At 47.2% G+C, this 25,572-nt stretch overlaps 1 long non-coding RNA gene across 5 annotated transcripts in view; it reads left to right on the plus strand.

The window, feature by feature from the left end:
- The window catches only part of LOC123581137, a 156,714-nt gene extending 136,812 nt beyond the window's left edge, over positions 1 to 19,902 (plus strand). For 2 of the 5 annotated variants that reach the window (XR_006703618.1, XR_006703620.1), the window contains 2 exons: positions 18,226 to 19,483; positions 19,730 to 19,902. This is a non-coding gene — a long non-coding RNA (uncharacterized LOC123581137). Of the gene's footprint in view, positions 1 to 1,871; positions 2,668 to 14,158; positions 14,473 to 18,225; positions 19,484 to 19,729 lie in introns of those variants that run through there. The other 3 variants (XR_006703622.1, XR_006703621.1, XR_006703617.1) reach the window with 3 other exon arrangements.
- Positions 19,903 to 25,572: the final 5,670 nt, after the last annotated feature.

Genomic DNA, 25,572 nt, shown 5'->3' on the forward strand with positions numbered 1-25,572 from the left:
CACCACCTGTACCACCAAATCCTTCGGTTTCCTCCTCAGAACTTCAAAGTGCGTAGAAACGTACTGGATTGAGACTCAAAGGCTCACCGACTACCACCGTTGGAAGAAAAGTTGGAAACCATCACAGGCCTTTGCTCAAGGGCCATCTCTGACCGACGGGCTATGGCTGGCTGGGTTTCCCACCGGGGCAGGGTAGGAAGGTGCCCTGAGGGATCCACAAGGCCTGCTCGGAAGTTGCGAAGGAAAAGCACAGTGGAGGGGCTGGTGAGTTCCCTTCCTCCAACACCCCCCTCTGCACATTACAAATGAGACTGAAGCACACGCGGATCAAGTTGTCTAAACTAGAGAAGAAGCAAGGGCAGTTCTGGGGAGAGATTCTAGGTTGTCAGGCCTTTCCTATTTTTCTTTTAAATTAAAAAAAAAATATTTATTTATTTTTGCAAGATGGAGAGACAGAGACAGGGGCAGAGAGAGAGAGAGAGGGAGGCACAGAATGGAAAGCAGGCTCCAGGCTCCGAGCTGTCAGCACAGAACCAGACACGGGGCTCGAACTCACAGACCATGAGATCATGACCTGAGCCAAAGTTGAATGCTTACCCGACTGAGCCACCCAGGCACCCCAAGGCCTTTCCTATTAATGACAATGATGTCTCTTTCATGCTGGAGTCCAGTCATATATGAGGTCATCAAGGGCCACTTGCTGATTGCCTGTTATGTGTTCCATACTCAGCCACTTCTGGACACCCTAGCGGGAGCCGGCTATGCCTCTGAGCCTATGGATAATCCTTCTGGAGAACTTTCAACATCCCACTTTCCATGCCCTGGGGCCAGCATGGGCTGGGGGGAGGGGGCAGCGCACAGGATCTCCAGGGTCTGGAGGGCACCCTGGGAGCTCACCCATTAGTTGGGACACTATTAGGCTGCAGCCAGCAAATTTCAGGGACCACCATCCCAACAGAAACATACCCATTTCATTCCATGTGGGTAGAAAACAAACGGGCAGGTGAACCTCCCCCAAGTGTTAACGTTCATCACACTTGAGATGGTGAGTCGGATCCAAATCCAGATCTGGCATGACTCATTAGAACTGGCTGTGGAGAGACGGGGACGGATTGTCTTCACCCTTCCTGTACAGCCAGGTCCTTATTTAAAAGTCCATCCTAGGGGCACCTGGGTGGCGCAGTCGGTTGAGTGTCCGACTTCAGCCAGGTCACGATCTCGCGGTCCGTGAGTTCGAGCCCCGCGTCGGGCTCTGGGCTGATGGCTCAGAGCCTGGAGCCTGTTTCGGATTCTGTGTCTCCCTCTCTCTCTGCCCCTCCCCCGTTCATGCTCTGTCTCTCTCTGTCCCAAAAATAAATAAACGTTGAAAAAATAAAAAATAAAAAATAAAAGTCCATCCTATTTAACTGTCGAGGTGGGAAACTTCATAAAAGCCAAAATGCCTAGAAGGAGCAAGGGAGCACGCTCACGGGTGATAAGAAGCTTACGGAAGCAGATAGCTCAGGGAATGGGGAGGCTACCCCGCAAGCATTCACTCCGCAGTCCCCCGGGAGAGGGGCATTGCTCTTGGGCCAGGAGCTCCCAAGTGGAGTTTCCTGATAAGGAACAGAGAATGGCTCTGGGAGAAGCAGTCCATACGGACCCGGGACCCCTAGTCCTCAGTGGCCTTAGTGATGGGCGAGCATCCTGTTTTATTAAAAGCCTGTTGCTGGCAGGGAAAGCCATCTGCCTGCTGTGTGGGCAGGGGCCCAATATCGCTGCGGGCAATTCCAAGCCAGTACTTCAAGCTGAAATCAAACCAGGAAAGAACAGGACTGTTTTTTAGCTGATGAAGCAGTACTTTTTCTTTCTTTCTTCTCTTTTTTTAACAGTTCTCTTCTCGCCTGGCTCCACTGTGTACATTTTGTGTGTGCGGGCATGCATGCGACATTCTTCACCGGGCTGCAGCTGGGGCTCAGTCCTGGATGAGCCCACCCCTACTGGCTCCTCCCTCACCCCCCCTCCTCCCTGCGCTGCCTCACCCCGGTGTCACAGGCCTACCCAGCCCCCAGCCCCTTGGTAGAGGCGGGGAGCAGAGGGAGGCTCAGACTGTGGCCCGAGGTTATTTACAGGGTGGGGGTGGGGGAGGGAAGAGAAATTCACTGCTTTGTTTATCTTCGGAGTCTGGAAACTCTACAGAATTCATCCATTTCCAAGGAAGCCTGCATGTGCAAGCTTCCAAAACGAAAAAATAAAAGGAGATTCACTTCAAAAGAAACTAAGTGAAAAGCTGTTTTCTTTGTGAGCTGATTTGTTTATTATTATTGTATTTTTTTAACATTAGTTGCTGGAAGTAGGCAAAGGGAGTCTTTTTTTTTTTCCATATTTTTATTACATTTTTACTCTCATCCTCTGTTGCCTTATCAGTGAGGAGGGCAAATAATATTTTAAGAGACTGATAGAAATTTGTTCTCAGCTCATCTCACACATAGCTATGGGAAATCGAGGTTCTGTGCAAGCGTTTACAATCACGTTTTCTGCTGAGGTTATAGAGGACTGAGAGTCTTCCATTCGTGTTTTAATCAAATTCACTCAAATTGTCCCACTTTTACAAATGAAAAACAGTGTGCTTCAACACAGATCTTTACGACTAGTTTTTAAAATAATAAAAACAATTTTAATATGCTGGCTGGTTGTCTGTACATGATTTCTCTGGGTCTTTTGACAATTTGGACTGAATGGTGCCCATAGCAAATATAGCATGTTAATTTACTGGCCTCTTTTTAACCCTGCACTCAAACAATAAACTTTTCATGTGGTGCCAAAAAACAGTATATGTTTTGAAAAAAAAAATTTTAAAGACACAGTCAGTGGAGAAAAGGAGATTTCAGAAACAAACGTAAAATGTTCTTGAAAATGTGTTACTTCACATGCGAACATTCGATTTCATATATCCTTAAATATAAATATTCGATTTTTAAAGTTTCTATTATTTACCGCATTATATGAATCATTGTACTGATGTAAGCCTAAAATCATGTAAACTTACAAGTGTTGCTATGTATTTTAATATCTTATGGGATTTGTTTCTGGGAGTTTCAAAATCCTGGGGAGAGGTAGTCTATGGCGCAAAAAAAGAGTGGCATGAATCATGTTAAGTCTGATCTACTCTTTTCTAAACTGTGTCTTTTAGGTAAAAGATATATAACAAATTGGATTTTTTTTTTTTTCTCCACTCTCTGATTACTTAAGAGAAACTAGGGGATTATCTTTATGGTGAGGAAAAGGGCACAGAAGGCAGTATTTTTCTTTTTTTAAAGAGGGGCAGGGCTCAGTGTTCTGCTTACTCTGCCTTTGCTGGTAAATTTAAAACATTAACTTCAAGCTTCGATATTGTGCTTTCTTGTGAGTCGCTGGGCCAAAAGCCCATCCTATATTGTCAGGCAAGGGTCCAAGATGAGAAATCAGTAAAGCACAGATATAAGAAGTCTTTGCCTGTGCAGCTAAACAATCGTCATGAAGAAAGTTCCATTCTTGCCGTGGGAATCCATTTCTAGATCAATGTAGTTAAATAAAGCCTTTCTGCGCCAGAAGAAAACTTCTGCAAGGAAGAACTCAAAGAAAACCATTTTCCATGCTACAGACAAGTATTAACACTACTGATCAACATTTGGTCCAAGAAAGAAATGATTACCTGTTTCGGCTTTCAAAAGGAATTCAATATCCTGTTGACTACAGAGCGGGCTCAGAGAGATGGGACTACTGAGTAATGCAATCGATCCCTTCCAAGAAGGAGAAAGAGGGTGTAGCTTGGACCACAGGAAGCACCATTGATAATATTTTTTTTCTGCTTTCTGGAAAATCAACCAGGAAAGAAAGTATGTCTGAAACATTTAGAAAACAGGCTGTCCTGCCTCTGGTTCTGGAACGAGATGCCATAGGATCACTTTTCCCTACTCCATTTCTCCGAATACAACTAAATTCCCTGAAAACTATTCAACAGACAATGGTAAAAGAAATCTGAAAGTTGGAAAACAAAACAAAACAAAACAAAACAAAACACGGTGGACTGGAAAGAAACCTCGAGACTTGAGAAGCAACTTTCTGAGTTCCCTGGATTTTCTTTTTATTTCCCACGTACCCTGATCTGGGCACAGGAGGGGCTTGCAATCTGGAATCACCAATAGGCACAGACAAGAAAACAACAACAAAAAACGAAACCCAAGAATATCCTCCTTTCTCTGGTCAAAGTTCAGGAAAGGGAAAATCCAACAGAGGCCCAGTAAGAAGTTCCAGCCCCCACTACAATCCAGGGTCCTTGCAAACAGTGTAATCTGTAGGCAGTGGGGGCGGAGGCAGCAGAAGCAGCAAAGCCCCAAGCAGTTCTGGCCTCTGGTCCACAACTGAGATATCAGCGGGTGGCCCGATCCACCCACAGCAGCAGCAGTGAAGCCCCATGTCTCCCTGGCCTTGACCCAGTAGCGTAAGGAGACCCAGGCCCAGAAGCTACTTCCCGGCTCCCAAGGGTTGCCCAGCAACAGTCTCCTAACATAATAATCACATAAGAAAGCAATACAAAGTGATACATTAAAAAATATAATAATTAAATCAAAACGGAACTCTAAGAAATGTTCAGGCAACCCACAGAAAGACAAGAACAAAGGAACAGAAGAATGAGAAACAGAAGGAACAAACAGAAAACAAATAACACAACGCCAGACTTAGCCTTAATAGATCGCTAGATACCTTGAATGGAAATGGTCTCAATACACTAATTGAAAGACAGAGATTGGCAGGGTGGATTACAAAACGCGACCCGACTATATGTTGTTTATGAGAAACTCACTACAAATTTAATGACACGAGGAGACTGAAAGCAAGAGAAAGGGAAAAGATATACCAAGCAAGTATTAATCAAAAGCATGAATGGCTATGTTAACATCAGACAACATAGACTGCAGAGCAAAGAAGCTACCATGGGCAAAGAGGATTATTCCACTAATAAAAAAATAGTTCTCCTGTGAACCAAATAACAGTTTCAAAATATCGAAGCAAAAACTAAGACAGCTGAAAGAAAATTAGACAAATCTGCAATTGCCTTTGGGAGCTTCCCACCCCCGCTCAGAAACTTTAGGACCACTAAAGAGAAAATTAGACCACCACCACCAACTACAAAGATCTAATTGGCATTTATAGGATGCTCAGTCAACAACCGCAGAACATCTGTCCTTTCAAAGGGCCCATGGAACATTCATCAGGGTAGACTGTATCCTAGATCATAAAGCGAACCTTAACAAATTCAAAAGAATTAAAATCATAGAGTATGTTGTCTGACCACAATGGAATCAAACTATAAATCAAAACAGGAGGTCAACAGGAAAATTTCCAAATACTTGAAAACTAAACAATAAACTTCTAAATAATTCATGGGTCAAGGAGGTGATCTCAAAGGAATCTTTAAAAATCATAGCACTGAATGAAAATGAAAATATGTTCATTTTCATTTTCATTCAGTGCTATGATTTTTAAAGTTTGTGAGAGGCAGCTAAAGCAATGTTGAAAGGGAAATTTATGGCACTAGAAGCTGCCTTGGAAGAGGAAGTATCTCAAATCACTAATCTAAGTTCCTACATCAAAAACTTTACAAAAAGAAGAGCAAAATAAATTCAAAGCAAACAGGGAAAGGAGATAATAAAGAGCAGAAATCAATGAAATTGAAAGCTGGAAAATAGAAAAAAAACATTGAAATGCCAAGATGGTTCTTCAAAAAAATAAAATAAAATAAAATTAGTAACTTCTAGCAAGATTGGCAAAGATAAAAAGGAGACACAGATCCCGATCCCCAATATCAGAATTGCAGGAGATACCACAATAAATTCTGCAACCATTATAATGATAATAAAAAATACTACAAACAACTTTACGTTCATAAATTCAACAACTTAGAAGAAATAAGACAATTCCTCTAACACCACAAACTACCAAAACTTAGCCAAGATGAATTGGATGATCTACTCAGTTCTTTAACTATTGAAGAAATTGAATGTGCAATTTAAATGCTCCACACAAGAAATCTTTAGGCCCAGATGGCTTCACTAGAACATTTTACCATTCAAAGAATAATTAATGTTATTTCTATATAATCTCTTCCAGACATAAGAAAGGATAAATCACTTCCCACTTCTATATATGAGGCCATCATTGCTCTGAAACCAAAACCAACCAAAGACAGTACCCTCCCCCCAAAAACCCTGAAGACTAATATCTCTCATGAACTTAGATGCAAAAATCATCAACCAAATTTAGTCAAATCCAACGATGTATATATAAATAGTAAGACACTATGACCAAGAAGCATTTATGCCAGCTATGCAATACTGATTCAATATTTGAAAATCAATCAATGTGATACGCCATAGTGACAGGCTAAAGAGGAAAAATCATATGATCATATCAACTGGTGCAGAAAAATCTTTTGCCAAAATGCAATAACCATTAATAATGAAAAAAACCTGTCCACGCACTAGGAATAGCAAGGAAGTTCTTCGGCCTCATAAAGAATATCTTCTGAACCCTACATCAAGCATTGTATTTAATGGTGAAAGATTAAATGCATCTAAGATCTGAACAAAGATGTAGAACAAAGCGAAGATGTCTGCTCTAACTACTCTTAGACACAGTATTAGAAGTTCTAACCACTGCAGGGGCGCCTGGGTGGCTCAGTCGGTTGAGCGTCTGACTCTGGCTCGGGTCACGATCTCGCGGTTCGTGTCGGGCTCTGTGCGGAGCCTGGAGTCAGCTTCAGATTCTGTGTCTCCCTCTCTCTGCCCCTTCTCTGCTCACGCTCTGTCTCTCTCTGTCTCTCAAAAATGAATAAACGTTTAAAAAAAATTAAAAAAAAAAAAAAGAAGTTCTAACTGCTGCAACAAGACAGGAAAAAGAAATCAAAGAATCAGTAAAACTATCTCTGATTGCAAGCAGCATGACTGTCTGCATAGAAAATCCCGAGGACTCTGGGACAAATAGCTCGTCCTCCTTGCCTGGGCTGCATCAATCAGGCAGGTATTTGCAGTTGTTCTCAGGGTTTGCCGCAGTAGACAGCAGCAGGGGGACTGAGAGCACAGCATGGGCATGGTAGGCCAGGGGGACACCCCAACTCCCCCACTCTCAGCTGTGTGCCCCCGGACACCTCCCTTGATCTCTCTGAACTTTGGGCCCCTCATCCGAAGTGGGGTTTTATGATAGAATTCAGAGCCTATAGCTGTTGTGAGTATTCAACGAGAGCCGGTGTGCAATTGATCACTCTATACTTGCTGCCGGTCCTGCTACTGTGGCTGCTACTGAATGTGATGATGCCATCTGCTGAGCTGCCCCCAGGCACGGTCACTGAAGCCAAGAGTCCTGAATTCCCCTGTTAGTGGTCCTGTGACTTGTCGACTCACCCAACCATTCTAAGCCTCACTGCTCTCACTTATAAAGTGGGGACGATAACCCCTCCCTCATAGGTTTCTTGTCAAGACCTGTGAGGTCTTAAGACCAAGTGGAACAACGCATAAACGTGTTTTGAGCCCTTGATAATAATAATAATAATAATTAATAATAATGGCCAGAATTTGTTGAGCACTCCCTGCTCAACACAGATCGCTTTTTGCCTACGACCTTTTACCTAATCCTTATAACGATGAATTGTTAGTCTATGCAGTTTGGGAAACTAAGGCCCCAAGAAGTGATGTGTCCAGAGACATGATCTGTAAGGGACAGAATCCAAATTCAGACACCCAGAATCTGGCTGGGCTCTCATGCTTTCCAGAGAAAGTAAGCTAGTGAGGACAAGAACAGCTTGGCATGGGGGCTCACTTCCACTGGCAAGATGGGTACGATCTGGTGTGGGAGGCTCAGAGAGCAGTTTGTGACAGGCAGGGGGGGAACCAAGAGTCATCCTTGGCAATGGCCACTGGCTCCAAACTAACAAGCTGTCTGCGAAATGAGGTGCCCTTTGGTGGAACACCAGGTGGGACGTTAATGAGAGAGCCATCCTCCCCCCACCCCCATCGCGTTTCCTTGAAAGTTCCAACAATTAGGCTGAAGCAAACTACGTGCCCAGGTCTAAAAATAACTCCGTCACTTCCAATAAGGGCTCAGTCTGGGCTGAAGTCATTCTTTCAGGTGCAGCAAAGGAATGCTTGACTGTGCGTCATGAACTTAAAATAGGAGTAGGGTCAGAGGGCCAGCTGGGGCTCACAGATGCCAAGTGGGCAGTTTCTCAGCTGGTGTTTTCTAATATTTCCTGCTTTAAACAGCAGGTTTCTGCCTTTTTTTTTTTTTTTCAGTTGAGAGGGGGTGAAAATGTATGTTTAACACGTTCACTAGCTTTGCTTTCTCTCATCTCCACGTGTATTCTTTCCACCCGTCATTTGCATTCATTTTTACTGGCTGCTCATGCGTTGCCCTGAAATATACTAGTTACAGAAATTAAAATAGGCAACTCCACCTCTTTCTCCCATCATGGATGGATCCATAATGTTTTTCCTGAATATCCCTGGCCAGAGTGCCCCAGGGAAACCGCTAGTTGGACAATTCCCTGATCCCATGGTATGCTGGAAATGGGCTGTCCATTTGTCCGGGGGCCCTAAAGAAAGTGTCTCTTTTGTAAAGGAGAGTGGAATAGAGTCTCAGACCCTACCAATTCTAAGAGTCTGTGATTGATTTCCTTTTTATGACCTGGCTATATTTAGGTTGATGAATTATATTCAAGATGGAATCATTGCTGATTCTGTCAATGAATTGTTTTTGTATTCAAAAGCTACTGAAAGGACTTCTGGTCCAGACAAGATGACATAAACTCACTTCTCCCTTTCCTCCTCCAGCTAGGTACAATGATGAACTCTGGAAATATTGCAAGAGGTCACCAAAGGAAAACTCTGAAAGGGGAAAGAGAGAGGGAAACAAGCTAGAGATCCTAGTACTGCAAGAACAACACAGCAGTGGGGTGTCTTACTACCCCCTTGTCCAACAGGAGAAGGTGATCTAGACTTGGCATTTCCTGCTGCCCAACCGGGCTCCAGAGGAGAACCAACAGAGGTTCCCTCTTTTTGGTGGGCCTGAGATTCTCCTCTCTCACTGACGGACACCTGGAATGACCAGATGGCACCAAAAAAGGGGGTTACAGCATAACGAGCAACCTCGCCTGGGAAGAAGCTTTTTTGTCTCCGTGGACCCAAGAGGACCCCTTATCTAGAGGCACCGGGAGAACCAGCCTGAGGAATTTCCTTCTGCCCCCTCAGGTAGCAGCAGGGAGGACCAGTGTGGGAGCCCCAAGAGACTGTAATAATATGACAAACGCTCTGAAATTAAATTGCCATTGGACCCACAGCCCACTAACCTAGGCCAGGATCTGCTTGTTAACCTAAATAGGGTGAGAGCTGGCTTAAAAAAAAAAATTCGAATCGGATTGAGAGTCTCCTAACACAAAAGGCAAGATGTCCAAACATACACATCATATCAAGAACCAGGAGAATAACGTAGATGAGAAAAGACAATCAGGTGACACCCACTCTGAGATGAACCAGGTGCTAGAAGCACCTGACAAAGACTTTGAAGCAGCTGTCATAAAAATGCTTTAGAAAGGAAGTGCAAATTCTCTTGAAACAAATGAAAAAAGAGAAAAAAATCTTGGCCAAGAAACGGAGCTTATAAAAAAGGAACCAAATGGAAATTATAGCACTAGGAAATACAAATAACTGAAATAAAAAACTCACCAGATGGGCTCAATGGTAGAATGGATACGACAAAAGGTAGAATCAATAAAATTGAGGAAAAAACAACAGAAGTCACCCAATCTGAGTGACAAAGAGAAAGCATACAGAGAAATTTCTCTACTGTAAATGATGACTTCGATTCACACATTAGTAGCTTTGACCACATGCAGATGGGCTGCTTAATCAACTTAAGAGAACTAATGGTTTTAAATAGTGACAAATAATTGGAAAATAACAAATTTTAAATGACACCATTTACAAAAGCACCTAAAATATAGGGAATAGTTGGGGCACAGATGATTTTTTAGGGCAGTGAAAATACTCTGTATATTACAATGGTAGATACAGGTCATTATACATTTTTACAAACCCATAGAATATATGCCATCAAGAGTAACCTGTAACGGAAACCATGGACTTTGGGTGATAAGATGGGCCAATGTAGGTTTCTGAACTGTAACAAATGTATCATTCTGGTTGGGGATGTTGATCCTGGGGGAGGCTATGCAAGTGTTGAGGGAAGGAGTATATAGGAAATCTCTCCTTTCCTCTCCATTTTGTTGTGAACCTAAAACTGCTCTTAAAAATGTCTTTAGAAAATAGCAAAATAGGGGCACCTGGGTGGCTCAGTTGGTTAAGCGTCCGACTTCAACTCAGGTCACGATCTCGTGGTCCGTGAGTTCGAGCCCCGCGTCGGGCTCTAGGCTGATGGCTTAGAGCCTGGAGCCTGCTTCAGATTCTGTGTCTCCCTCTCTCTCTGTCCCTCCCCCATTCATGCTCTGTCTTTCTCTGTCTCAAAAATAAATAAACGTTAAAAAAAATTTTTTTTGAAGAAAATGGCAAAATAGGAGCACCTGGGTGGCTCAGTCAGTTAAGCATCCGACTTCAGCTCAGGTCATGATCTCACAGTTTGTGGGTTCAAGCCCCACATTGTGGGTCCGAGCCTGCTTCAGGTTCTATGTTTCCCTCTCTCTCTGCCCCTCCCCCACTCATGCTCTGTCTCTTAAATATAAAAAATAAAACATAATTTTTTAAAAAAAATTAGCGAAATAAATGTGATGAAATTTAATTAAGAACTATAAGATTATTGTTGAAAGATATTAAAGAAACCCTAAGCAAATATTTATAGAATGAAAAACTTAATGCTCTAAAAAATTTTTTTTAATTTTTAAATTTTTTTACTTGAGAGAGTGTGAGTGGGGGAGAGGGGCAGAGAGAGTCAGAGAGAGAGAGAGAGAGAGAGAGAGAATCTCAAGCAGGCTCCATGCTGAGCACGCAGCCTGATGTGGGGCTTGATCCTAAGATACTGGAATCATGACCTGAGCTGAAATCAAGAGTTGGGTGCTCAACCAACTGAGCCACCCAGGCGCCCCAAGACTTAATGCTTTTAAAGTCAATTCTCTCCAAACTGATCTCTAGAACTAGCACAATTTCGATATAAATTCCAGTAGAGTTTTGTTAATTTTATTTTTACCATAAACTTCATCCTATAATTTATTTGGAAAATTAAAAGACCAAAACAATCTTGAATAGGAACATTTGTCAAGACTTATTCTGAAGCTTTAGTAAATAAGACAGTGTAAGATTTGTGTAAGCATAGACAAATAGACCCATGGGACAGAAATGAAAGTTCTAGAAAACAGACCACTCATATTCAATACCTTGATTTGTGATTTAAAAAAAAGACACTGCCATGCAATGAGATAGGAGGGATGGTCTTTTCATAAACTCTGCTGGGTTGACTGCATATTCATTGAAAAAAAAATTAATCTTGACCTTACCTCACACCAGACACAAAAATTCAATCAGGTAGGACACCTGGGTGGCTCAGTCAGTTATGAGTCTGACTCTTGGTTTCAGCTCAGGTCATGATCTCATGGTTCCTGAGATCTAGCCCCACACTGGGCTCCGCTCTGATAGTACATTGTCTGCTTGGGAAAATCTCTCTTTCCCTCTCTATCTGCCCCTCCCCTGGTCGTGCTCTCTCTCTCTCAAAATAAATAAGTAAATAAGCTTAAAAAAATCAAATCAGGGAGATTGTAATCTAAATATGAAAGGTAAAATGATAAAACTTCCAAAAGATAACATCAGAGAATAATCTCATGAGCTTGGACACGAAAAATTTTCTCAAATACAGTACAAAAAAACCACTAAGAACATGAGAAAAGATCAGTAAACTGGACTTCATTAAAACCAAGAAGTTTGCTCATCAAAAGACACCAAGAAGAGACTAAAAAGGTTGGGGTGCTTGGGTAGCTCATTGGTTTCAGCGTCTGAGTCTTGATTTCAGGTCAGGTCACGATCCCAGGGTCATGGGATCGAGCTCCGAGTCAGGATCCACACTGACTGTGGAATCTGCTTGAGATTCCCTCTCTCTCTTTCTTTCTCTTTCTCTAATAAATAAATAAATTAATTAATTAATTAACTAAAACCTTAAAAAGAGAGTGAAAGGCAAGCCACAGAGAAACAATATTTGCATATCTTAAACTTGATTTAAAAAAATTGTGTCCAGAATATATGAAAAATCTTCAAAAACCATTAATAGTCCAATGGAAAAAAAATGAGCAAAAGACTGGCACAGGTACCTCACAAAGAGGCTATACAATTTATCAGTAAATATGAGCAGGGGAGTACAAAGGACATTCACAGGGTAACACTACTATATACCCACCGGAGTGGCTGAAAATGAACAGACTAATAACACTAAGTGCTGGGGAGGATGTGTGTGGCCATTGCCACCGCCATCCACTGACTAGCATGGCTGTAAACTGGTGCAATCACCGTGGAAAATTTGGGGCAGGGTTTACTGCACCTGAACAATGTAGAGCCTGTGACTCAGTGGTTCCCCTCCTTGGTATCCCCCCAACTGAAACATACACACGCGCGCGCACCAAAGACACGTACAAAACCGTTCAGAACTATCTAGTTAAGGAGCCAAAGTCTGGAGACGTGAAAAGTTCTAAAAGGAAACCACACTAAAATGGAGTTGGGAGGCCAGCGGTGGGAGTTCTTATGCCCTACCCCTCCTGGCCAATTGCAGAAAGAGCCACACCTTAAAAAAATTTTTTTAATGTTTATTCATTTGTTGAGAGAGAGACAGAGAGTATGAGAGTGGGGAAGGGCAGAGAGAGAAGGAGACACAGAATCTGAAACAGGCTCCATGAGCTGTCGGCACAGAGCCTGACGTGGGACTCGAACCCACGAAGTGTGAGATCATGACCTGAGCTGAAGTCAGACGCTTAACCGACTGAGCCACCCAGGCGCCCCAAGGTGATACTACTTTAGCTACTACTTTACTATCCCAGAAGGAGGAAGATTTTCCTCCCCTGGCGACACTCAGCCAGTGAGAGACTGTAATAACTCAGCCAATGAAAAACCACTATAATTTGAACCCCCAGTTTACCTTAATGGACTTTTTTTTTTAAATTTTTTTTTTCAACGTTTATTTATTTTTTGGGGGACAGAGAGAGACAGAGCATGAACGGGGGAGGGGCAGAGAGAGAGGGAGACACAGAATCGGAAACAGGCTCCAGGCTCTGAGCCATCAGCCCAGAGCCTGACGCGGGGCTCGAACTCATGGACCGCGAGATCGTGACCTGGCTGAAGTCGGACGCTTGACCGACTGCGCCACCCAGGCGCCCCCTTTTTTTTTTTTTTTTTTTTACAACAGACCTCCCAACTTCTCCCTTTCCTCTGTAAAAGAGCGTTCCTCTCCTTCAATCTCTGGACTTGCCTATGCTTTTGCTCTGAAGCTACTTTGTCCCGAATTGCGATTCTCTGCTTTTTCTGAATGAACCCATTTTTTTACTGGTAAAATAACTGGCAGGCTTTTTTTAAGTTTATTTCTTTATTTTGAAGAGGTGGGGGAGTGCGAACACGAGGAGGGGAGGGGCAGAGAGAGGAGAGAGAAAGTCCCAAGCAGGCTCCACACTGTCAGTGCAGAGCCTGAGCAGGGCAGGGGTTCCATTTAGGAATAGTGAGATCATGACCTGAGCTGAAATCAAAAGTCAGCCGCCTCACCAACTGATCCACCCAGGTCCCGAACTTCAAGGTTGGTAGAAACAGCCCAGGGTTCCATCAACAGTGGAATGGATAAATATACGTGGTGTTCTTAGCAGTGAAATTGAACAATCTAAAACAACACGAGCTAACACAGAACTGAAACCTTCAAGTTCAGGGTAGGGAGCCAGACAACCAAGAGGGCACACGGGATGATACTATTGACATGAAGGTCAAGAACAGACAAAGCTAATTGGTGGGCATGCAAGTCAAGATGGTCGTTATTTGGAGGATGTGACTGGAAAGAAGCACAAGGGGGCTGTTGGGGTGTTTGTAATGTCTTGTTTCTTTGTCACTGTTGTTGTTGTTCTCTGTCTCTTCTTTTTCTGCTGAAGTATAATTAACATCTAGTGTTACATTAGTTTCAGGTGTACAATATAATGAAGATTCAACAGTGTCCTGCTCCTCAGTCGGGTCATGGTTTCATAGATTTGGTTCCTTTGTGAAAAATTCATCGCGCTCTTACGCAGATCACTTGTGCACTTTTCTCCATGTATGTCTTACTTCGGCAAAGGGTTGACCTAAAACACTATGTTGGAGTTTGCAAAGGTCAACACAGCCACAAAAGCGTTGTTGCTTCACAAAGAGTATTTTATATGATGCCCCAAAACTTTGGAAACCAAGATGCCGTTTTCTCACTCTGAGCCAATAAACACACAAACGGATAGAAAAGTCATTGGGTTCACAGATGACTTATTTGTAGACAGTCTACACCACATGTCCTAACATCTTCCATCCAAAGGCAGGCCAGCCTTCCATTCAGCAGAGAGGCCCTGATCACCTGTCAGACCATCAGCTTCTCTGAGCCCAGGGAGTTTGGTTATGCCCCACTCTGGGCCTCCCGCCCTCACACTGGTCCTCCCAGCTGCTCACCTGACGCCATGACCGACATCAGGGCAGGCCGCCATGTCAGTATGGACCTCACCAGTGACCCATTCTTTTCATTCCATGCTGACGCCCCCTGACATAGAGAATTGGAGACGGAATTCTTTGGGAATTTCCGGTCTAAAACCATCTAGAGAGCTCTTGCTGAGTTACTGCAGATACCTTTGCTGAAACACTTGGCTAAAATCATCCTGGCATTTTTTTATGAGGAAGCGGGTTTTAATTTGGAAGATGTATCTGCTGAACGATAGGGCCATTAAACACCAAAGAGCTGGTTTATTTCCTTTTGAGATGTTTTAAGCTTTCTAGTCCCTCATTCCCTTCAACCAGTAGGATGAGAGGTATTGGTATAACCAGCTGGACATTTTTTTTTTTTTTTTTTAGTTTATTTACTTATTTTGCGAAAGAGAGCACAAGCAGGGGAGGGGCAGGGAGACAGGGGGAGAGAGAGAGAGAGAGAGAGAGAGAGAGAGAATCTCAAGCAGGCCTCGTGCTGTTAGTGTGGAGCTGAACTTGGTTGGAGCTCAATCTCATAAACCGTGAGATCATACCTGAGCGGAAATCAAGAGTCAGACTCTTAACTGACTGAGCCACCCAAGCACCCATCAGTTGGACACTGTTTACAAACCATTTGTGTGCAACCTGTCATCTTCTCTCCCTCCGTAGGTAGCTAAAGTTACGTTAGAGCAAGGGGACCCTCGAGAACACCCAGCATAGCCCCCTGGTGTGCCAAAGACAGGGCCAAGTCTGGCGGAGGGAAAAGGATTTGCAAGTTGAGCTGTAAGAACACAGGTCTCCTGGGACACCTGGCAGTGACCCCACACTTGGGGATCTGAGAACAAAGCAAGGTGTTGTTGAGCCAAAATTAGCTGTCACCTCCTTCCCCTGATTCCTTTTCTTTGTTTCCTACCATCAAAGTCAGGTTCCAAATGTGTCCTTGGGAGGGGCCAGGAACCGTCTCTGTCCCCTGCTACAAGCAAAAGGCCCTCAGGCATCCTCATCTGGGGTGAGCTGGAGGAGAGAGGCAACCGTGTGGAAGGGCCAGCCCCGAAAAACACGAGTGCTTGAGGGGGCTTGCAGAGGGGTGTAGCAAAGAGTAAAATTCTCGGCCTCTGGAAATGCACATCAGGGGTTCAAATCCCACCTCCCCCACTTACCGTCTCTGGGCCTCAGTTTCTGTAGCTGAGAAGCAGGAATGACGGTAGAAGCCCCTCGGTCAGACTGCCGAGGACAACGAACAGTGTGCGAGCTACTGGAACAGTGCCCGAATGCCGAGGCACCGCAGGTGGTGAGGGCAGACGCGCTCCCAAAAGGGCAAGGGCCACACTTCCGGTGTCTTCAGTGGATACAAAAGGCCGAGACGGCTCTTGGTCATGGAGGTAGAGCCTGTCTGTTGCCCAAGCGAACCACTTCCTGGCTTCGGTGAAACCCTCAGCTCTTAGTATGACCAACCGGTTGGGCTAATGACCACATGCCATGACGCCAGAGACAGAGAGACAACAAAGGGAGAATCTGATCAGCGGAGCCCGGACGGGGCGCGGAGAGGTGCCAAAGGCAAACCAAAGTCACTTGACCGGTGGGCCCCCCCTGTGGAAGGGATAAAGGCAACCTGCCGTATCCTGAGAGCTGGGAATATCTTCCCCTTGGAAAACATTCCCTCCTGGGCTCTGTCAGTTGATGGCTGACATGTCCACTCTTAGATAGCCATTCCTTTGGCTTAATATATGGTCGTCTGTCCAAAAGACAGGGTCCTGGGGCACCTGGGTGGCTCGGTCGGTTAAGCATCTGATTTCGGCTCAGGTCACAATGTCCTGGTTCGTGAGTTTGAGCCCCGCATCAGGCATCGGGCTCTGCACTGACAGTGTGGAGCCTGCCTAGAATTGTCTCTTCCTCTCTCTCTGCCCCCTCCCCAACTCGAGCGTGCTCTGGCACATGCACGTGCTCTCCCTCTCTCTCTCTCTCTAAAAAAAAAAAGAGAAAGAGAGAGAGAGATGGAGAGGCAGAGCCCTTACTGACAAAGTGGGTGGCCCCAATTTAAGATGTGCTGTGCTCACGTGGTTCTGCACGTTTTTGTTTTTGTTTTTGTTTTGGAGAGAGACAGAGTGTGAGTGGGGGGAGGGGCAGAGAGGGAGAGAGGGAGAAGCTAAGCAGGATCCTCGAGGTCAGTACGCAGAGCCAGATGCGGGACTCCAACTCACGAAGCCATGAGTCCACGACCTGAGCCAAAATCAAGAGTCAGACGCTTCACTGACAGAGCCACCCAGGCGCCCCTGGTTCCTCACGTTTTATACAAAGCCTCCTTTTCTGTGTCTCCCCATGAGTGTGACAAGGGTCTGCTCACCTAAGAGCTCTGGGACAGCATGTGCAGCTTCCAGACTGCCCATGTTAATAAATATGGTTAGCTGACTACCACGACCTGTGCTCGTTGTGAGGGGGCTCCCACCTCAGAGCTTCATTCTGGCTTCTCTCTCAGCCTGGAGTGCTCAGCCAGACGCCATGGTCCTCCGACCCCTCGGGTCTCTGGGGTCACTCCTCAGACAGGCCTCTTGCCCCACACAATCCCGTCGCCTTGCACTCTGATTTTCATCAGTGTTTCTGCAGGTTCCTTCTCTGTGATCTGTCCCCCTCACTAGCATGCCAGTTCTTTCTTTGTCTTGATGTCACAGCATTCTAGCCCCTGAAGCAGTGCTTGGTATGGGCAGGTGTTGAGTAGGTAAATGATGAATTAATGAATGAATGAATGAATGAATGAGTGGATGAATGAATGAATGAGTGGATGAATGAATGGATGAGTGGATGAATGAATGAATGAGTGGATGAATGAATGGATGAGTGGATGAATGAATGGATGAGTGGATGAATGAATGGATGAGTGGATGAATGAATGAGTGAGTGAGTGAATGAATGAATGGATGGATGAATGGATGAGTGGATGGATGAAGGAATGAATGAATGGATGGATGAATGGATGAGTGGATGGATGAATGAATGAATGAATGGATGGATGAATGGATGAGTGGATGGATGGATGGATGAATGAATGAGTGGATGGATGAATGAATGAATGAGTGGATGAATGAAAGAATGAATGAGTGGATGGATGGATGAATGAATGAATGGATGAGTGTATGAATGGATGAGTGGATGGATGGATGAGTGGATGGATGGATGAGTGGATGGATGGATGAATGAATGAGTGAGTGGATGAATGAATGAATGGATGAATGAATGAATGAGTGGATGAATGAATTAATGAGTGGATGAATGAATGAATGAATGAATGAGTGGATAAATGAATGAATGGATGACGAATGAACTGGACACTTCTGTCACAACCTACGCAGAGCACTGGGCTTATTAATCCTAATTAAAGCAGAGTAAGGGCTTTCGCTCTAGGTCCCCGGGGCCCTTCTGTAAAGGCTCCAGTGGAAACTGCACAGGACAAAGATGTGACAAAACAAACTCATTCGTGCGGAGGAGAAGCTGGCCTGGGGACCATGCTACGCTGCATGCTTTCATCTGCTACATTTGTGTTTGCTTCGAGGGTTTCGTGTGCTTTTTCAACGGGTAGGAGAAGCCGTTTCCGGACTCATCACAAAACCAGCACCACGGGCAGCATCGAACGTCCACGGAGCACTTGCAACATGCTGAGCGCCATCCCAGGAAGCTGACGCCCGCGATCGCATCCGATCCCTGCCACGACGCCTGTGTAGACATGAGAAAACCAAGGCCTCGACCGGCTGGCATCCCAGCCTTTCCAGTTGGTCGCCTTTCCTTTCCAGTTGCTGGGGTAGCTCCGAGTGGGCAGGAGACACCCCAGCTGTCCTCTGGCAGTGTGCCAAGTCACCTCATCCTGCGCTTTTCTAAGATGGGAGGGTCAGCCTGCAAAACGACGAAAATGGGGCCCGCCACTCTTAGAAGGTCTGCCTCATTCCCTGACACCTAGGGAGTCACCCCAGCCTGCTCCGGCCCAGCTCTGGGTCAGCACATTCAGCAAATCAAGTGCAGCCGAGGCCCGGCCTTCTAGCTCCAGCCTCCCCGCCTTGTCACACGCACCACCCCTCCCAGCAGAGCCTGCGCTGGTTCATTTCCACGTCCGCCGGGTGGGCTGCCTGCCAGAGGGTTTTCATGAGATGTCCAGTTGCTGCAGACTCAGTGCCTGACAGGGCGGACACTCAGTAAACTGCAGATGCCCCGCAATGTTTTTCTGTTACTGATTCATTTTTTAGTCTAGCTGACGTCCCTCTGTGGGCACCGTATTTCACACCCGCTGTGCCCCAATCTGACGTGACAAGCTCCCTCCTTGGGAGTACAGAAACGACGAGAGGAGGTTCATGGCCTGCACGCTACCACAGGGCAAACACAGGTACAGGTCCCCTGTGGAGTGTTAGTAGCCTGGAGCCATCAGGCCTCCCAGGAGCCTGTTTGTCAGGATAGGAAGCTTCCAGGCTCATTTCAGCAGTGTGTGGACAGAGCCCCACCGGATAGATGACCCTGAAAACTGGTAGGGAGAGAAGAGTCAGCTGGTTCTCACCTCAGAAACGAGAAGACTTTTCTCCCCACGTGAGAACAGGTGGATGGAGACGGGACTTCACATCATCCATCTTCCGCCAAGTCACTTATACCGTGACCTTGGGCAAGTGGCTCAGCCTCTCTGAAGCTCAGTCTCCTCTCCTGCAGAAGGCGAGTGGTGGTCTGAACTCGCCTCTAGGTCCTCGAGGCCGCAGCCTGCCCTGTGCAACCAGCTGGGGGAGTTTTTGTCAGCCAGACTCCATTCCAGGCCTATTACATGAGAATCTGTGGTAGGTGGACTCGGGTGATTCCCACGCCCGTGGCGGGGAGGGGGGTTGGAGGTCCTAGAACAGCTGGCTCCTCCCCTCGGTCTCAGCTCTGACGTCTGTGAAGGCCCGAGGCTCCCCACCCAACTCCCCCCACACACCCTTGTCCTGTTTGCCACAGATTCATTTCCTGACTTAAGGAAGGACGTGTTTAAGCCCGAAGGCCCCCGAGAGGGAAATGTCTACTCGCTTTGTCATCCTGCTTCCCAGGGGTGTCCTCCGGGGACAGGCCCTGGGGGCCCAGATGGCTCTGGCGCCTCTGTCAGGAGGTGTGGGCCTCCAGGACAGTGTGGACAGTCCCTGGGGACATCTGAAGGCCTCTCAAGAGAGGGTGACAACAGACTCAAAAGGGAGAATTCCTGCCAGTCATAAATTATCCTCTCCGACGCGCAGAGAAGCAGGACATCCAGCTAGCTCCCGAGTCACCTCACAGCAGTAGGCATGGAAAATATCGCCTTCCTTCTTATTTCTTGATCCTCGTTGCTTTTCTTCCTTCGTTTCTTATCACCTCTTAGGCATTTTCGTGTTCCTGCTCTTCTCTTCATTCTTCACACGATAATGCTTATTTAATTTTGAATGTTCTCTTCCGGTCAAAAGTCGGCTTGCTGGGTCCAGACCAGATGGAAACAAACATGATGAAATTTGTGCTATGCCGAAGGGCGCCTGGGCGGCTCGGTCGGTTAAACGTCCGACTCCAACTCAGGTCATGATCTCACGGTTCGTGGGTTCGAGCCCTGTGTCGGGCTCTGGGCTGATGGCTCAGCACGGATTCTGCGTCTCCCTCTCTCTCTCTGCCCCTCCCCCGCTCACGCCCTGTCTCTCTCTGTCTCTCAAAAATAGTAAATAAATGCTTAAAAAAAAAAGTTTAAAAACGTTTGTTCCATGCTGAGAGGGATAAAGACGAAAATGAACGCCAGCGATTGTGGCAACGATGACATTTGGGGACTGGCAGAGGGTACCGGGAAGCGAGAGGCCGGGCTCGCAGGAGATGTGCCATTCACTCTCGCAGGTGTGTGTGTAAGGCACGGGTGTGATGATGTTCCAGCATTCTCCAGTAGAGTGCTTCTCAGTGTGTGACCTCTGGGCTAGTGGTCTCAGCATCACCTGAGAACTCGGGAGAAATGCAGATCCTCGAGTTGCATCCCAGACCTACTGAATCAGAAGCTCTGGGGGGTAGGGCCTGCGAATCCACTTGAATAAGCTTCTGGTGATTCCAGTGCTGCTTGAGGTTTGAGATCCATGACGTGCTGTGTAGACACCTCACTCACTGTCATTAAGCGAAAGATTCGCTTGATATCTGGACATGGGGCGGGGGTGGGGGTGGGGGGGGGTGCTCAGATGTCTGAGGAAGACGGCACCAGAAGGCGAGGAGGAAGGGAGGTGGGAGACGCCAACCTGCATTGGTTAGGGGGGCAGCCTGGGGCAAAGGAGGCTGAACTGGGGAGTTAGGAAGCTGGGAGAAGTGAATTCAAAGAAGAATCCTTTTTCCCAAGTACGATTTCTATACCATCTTGGTAAAGTAACTCTAAATCATTCTTCTAGGGTCTACAGCAAATGCTAAGTGAAGTAACCGCTTGGTTCCTAAATTATTTCTGAGAAAGGGCGAACATTGCTTCTTCCAAAAAAGCTCCGGAGAGTGACATAACAAATACACCCAATAATGGTGACACTGCTTAACACTTCGTGAATGGTAACATTTTCTGTACGTGGCTTCAGGTCTTTTTACTTTATTTTTTATTTTTTCCTGTTTTTATTATTTTTTGAGAGGGGGGAGGGGCAGAGAGAGTGGGACAGAGGATCTGAAGAGGGCTCTGCACACGGGCAGCAATGAGCCTGATGCAGGGCTCAAACCCACGAACCGCGAGATCGTGACCTGAGCCGAAGCCCAACGTTCAACCGACTGAGCCGCCCAGGTGCCCCCAGATCTTTTTTTTTTTTTTTTTTTAATTTTTTTTTTAACGTTTAGTTATTTTTGAGACAGAGAGAGACAGAGCATGAACAGGGGAGGATCAGAGAGAGAGGGAGACACAGAATGTGAAACAGGCTCCAGGCTCTGAGCGGTCAGCACAGAGCCCGACACGGGGCTCGAACTCACGGACTGTGAGATCATGACCCGAGCCGAAGTCGGACACTTAACCGACTGAGCCGCCCAGGCACCCCCCCAGATCTTTTTAAAGAAGATGCAGCTTGACCTCACCTCCCCCAGCCCCACCGTTCACTGGGCTTTACACGTTAGCGGTGAACGGAGTCGTTGGGCTATTTGCTTTCCTTCAGCTCTATCTTTGTGGCTATCTGTGGATGCAGCTCATTCTTATCTCGAGGTGGTAAGTGCCCCGTCATTTGGACCCTGCTCATCCTGATGGGCACGTAAGTGAAGATCCCATTCAACGCTCCCATGTCCTCATGGGGGAGAGGGGATACTCCCGGTGGGAAGTCACCTTTAAATATATTAAAGGGGAGTTTGGGATTCGTTTGTTTGTTTGCTTGTTTTTTCTAATTTGAACGCAAGGGTCTCCAGAGACACAGCTGGGGCTACATTATCAGTTTTCCAAGAAAAGATCTCCTTGTCCATGAACTCACTCTCTTCTTCTTTCAGTCACTCAACCACCAATTGTTGAGCAGCTACCCTGGGTCAGGGATTGCACTGGGTGCTGGGAACCAGAGTGAGCCAAACCCCGGAGGTTCGCAGAGACCCCAGAGTCGGGCGTGTCTGGGGGCTCTGCCTTTGCGCAGATGATGGAGCAGGGGCTGCCCAGATAATTTTGCCTCGTGGAGGTGGCGGAGTGGGGGCCATCTGGGTACTCTGACCTAGGCACCTCCAACCTGGAGAAATGAAAGAGCCCATCACATCCAGTCCACCTGTTTATAGCTTTCCTAAAACTTGAGCGGTCCCACTGAAACAGACCCTCTCCTTCCCGCCCACCCCCCCCCGCCCCCCGCAACGTGTCCCAAGTGTTAGAACTGGCCGGGTCCCTGGATTTGGAGGACCCGTACTCCACACGGTGCGGGACCCTGCCTGCCAACTGCTCTGACCTTCACTGTTAGTTCTGTCCAGTCAGAGGCTCAAATCCAGTAAACCCAGGGTATTTTCATGCATTGAGTATTCTGAGGAGTCTGCTGTTGCCAGACTGTGTGAGGGGCACTGTGGTTATATCAGTGACTCAGACTGACCCTGTTTTTCCCCAAGGAAGACCCATAAGAGGAATACCATAATGCAGTGATGGGACCAGCGGGAGGACAGGGGCCATGGGAGCACGGAAGAGGCCCCAACCCGGTCTTGGAGGGCCAGGAGAATCCCCAGACCGGGATGGGAAAGACAAAGTAGACAGACCGGGATGGTTAATTTGGGCAACTTGGCTAGCTAAGGGATGCCCAGAGAGCTGGTGCAAGCATTATGTCTGGGTGTGTCTGTCAGGGTGTTTCTGGAAGATGTTAGCATTTGCACTGGTAGACTGAGTAGAGCAGATGGCCCTCCCCAGTGTGTCCAGGCATCACCCACCCGTCCCCACCCGCCCAATGGGCACCCAGGTAGAAAGAAAAGCAGAAGAAGGGTGACTTCATTCTCTCTCTGCTTGAGCTGACGTCCCTCTTCTCTTGCCCTCAGACATCACTCATGGTTCCTGGTCTTTCGAAGCCAGATCGGGACTTCTACCAAGTCCTATGATAATAAATATCCTCTCGGACACATCCTTTTCGTTCCGTTTTTCTGGAGATCCCTGACTAACACATAGGCCAAGGTGGAAGTCCCAGCTTGAGCACAGGGCCAGAGCAAGGGAGACCAGGCCTCTGCAAGGATCTGAAAGCATTTCAGGGGTAGGGACCAAAGGAACAGGGGCAGAAGCTAGCTCAGAGGAGGCGGACCTCATCCCAAACTCTGGTCTCAATTTAGGGTAGAAGGGTCTCCGGAAAGGCAGACAAGCCAAGAAGGGGCATGAGCCACTTCTCAGCCTTCCCCTGTGCAAGGAGTTCTCTCTTGGGCACGGTGATGGCCTACAGGGGACTCATTGCCTCTTGCAGCTTTCAAATCTCTCCTCCCACTGACAGGAGCCAGGGACTGGGACGGGGTGGGGGGGCACGGGGTACCCCATCAGCTCCCAGGCGGAGAGCGCCAGTGTGCTCGGCAAATGTGTGCCCACAAACCTCAACACCCGGGCTTATTTATTAGGCCATTTCAGGTGCTGGCCCATTTGGTGACCTGACACGGAGCCTGTCTTTCTGCACAGCTGGCAGGGGACCGATTGGCAGGTGGTGGGGCAGAGACCCAGGACTGCAGACAATGGAGGCGTTAATCCCAGGTCTGATGCCAAGTCTGGGATAAAGGATGGCTCTACTCAACTCACACTCTCACCCAACAAACCAGTGAGATGGCGTGAGGTCTGAGGGCCCCAGACACCTTGGTGTCTGTCCCCCTACTCCCGTGCTTGATGGAGCTACTGGAAACCAGGGTGGCAGGTTGTCAACGGTGCAGCCCTGTTCTAGCTGTGTTAGTGGCTCCAATGCCAACCTCACACTGGCTTTCAGATGATTTTCACATCTCTGTCTCCCTTGGGGTGTGCCTATGGGAGAAAAGATAGGGTGGTTTAACGTCAGGGCGCAAGTTATCATTTAAGGGGAAACTTCCACCATAACTGTACCCAGTCCTGCTGGATAAAATAATCCAAGCTTACGGGGAACAGCCTTTCTCCCCAAGGACAAAAGAGCCCTCGGTCCGCGGTGGGGCTTGGTGAAGGGCTCAGCCACCAAACTCAAAGAAATAGTTCCCTGCTGACTGCAAGTTTTCGTCTTGCTTATTGTTCTGTTTCGAAGCCTGGGAAGACAGAAGGAAGTCGCAGAAATACCTCCAAACCCTGGGGGCCTGGTGAGGGGCACCTGTCTACATGCCTTGCAAACCCCACCTTGACCGCCTGGGATGAAGTCCCGCCCCAGGATGGAGTCAGAACCTCCTCCAGGGACGATTGTACCCGCTGGCGTGGTTTCACATTTGCGGGCCTCTCTCACTGCCACGATCCCTTTCCTCCACCTGCAAGACCGAAATTCCCTCTTCCTCACCTTCTCCCTCGGGTTGCCCCAGACGGGGTGCAAAATGGGGACCGACAGCAGAGGGGAAAACCTGGGCCCCAGGCCAGGAGCCTCCCCAGGCTTCAAGGGATCCTCATCCAGGCAAAATGCCTTCGTTTTCTTCGGGAAGCTCCATTTCGTGAAGTGAAGGGGGGCAGGGGTTGATCTGGGTGGCACTGTGACCCCTAAGCCGGAGCCTGGGGATTGCAGGACCCCAAATCCAATACTCAGAGCGGACTCTGCAGTGGACGTGACTGCTGGGAGAGACCGCGGGGCCCAACAAGGTGGGGAGTGGGGGGTGGGGGGTGGGGGCAGGGTGAGGGCAGCATGTCAAGACCACAGGGCCGCCCGGACAGCCTTCCCGCACGGTTAGCAGGGTTTGCACCCCATTCATGATGACCACACAGGGGTACACACCCAGAATACCCCAGACAAGTGGCTGTAGCAAGGGGACAGAAAGAGGGCTGATGATTGCCTTAGTAATCTATACAAGTGTAGCTCTAACTTCCTGGTAAGGAAAGGGAAAGAAAAAAAAAAAAAAAAAAAAGGAAAACAGTGTGGTATGCAGCTCTTATTGTCTAATAAAAGAAAATATTCTTCAGGGAATTTTTTTTTTTCCTGGCAACAAATTCTTGGAAGAATTTATGTGACAGAACGCTCCAGGGGAACATCCTTGTGCTGGGAGGGAGTCTGAAGGGCCTTGGAAATTCCAGTCATGCACACGGCAGGGGGGGCTGGGATGCCATGCTGGTCCGAGGGTTGGAAGGTTGATCACAGGATGTTGCTCAGAAGGAGGGAGGGAGCTGAAACATGTCCCCAGGGATTTGAGGTGGCAGCCAGGGGCTGTGACAAAGACCATGTACCACATCACCTCACTGTCACATCCTGCCTCGGTGAAAAGTCCGGCGTCTACCCTGAGGGACAACAGTAAAGGGGGGGCCGGGAATGTGGGGGCTTGCTCCCTGGTTCTCTTCATGTTCTGGGGCAAGAAAGAG

This window comes from Leopardus geoffroyi, chromosome A3 (assembly GCF_018350155.1).
Source record: "Leopardus geoffroyi isolate Oge1 chromosome A3, O.geoffroyi_Oge1_pat1.0, whole genome shotgun sequence".
Taxonomy (NCBI): Eukaryota; Metazoa; Chordata; class Mammalia; order Carnivora; family Felidae; genus Leopardus; species Leopardus geoffroyi.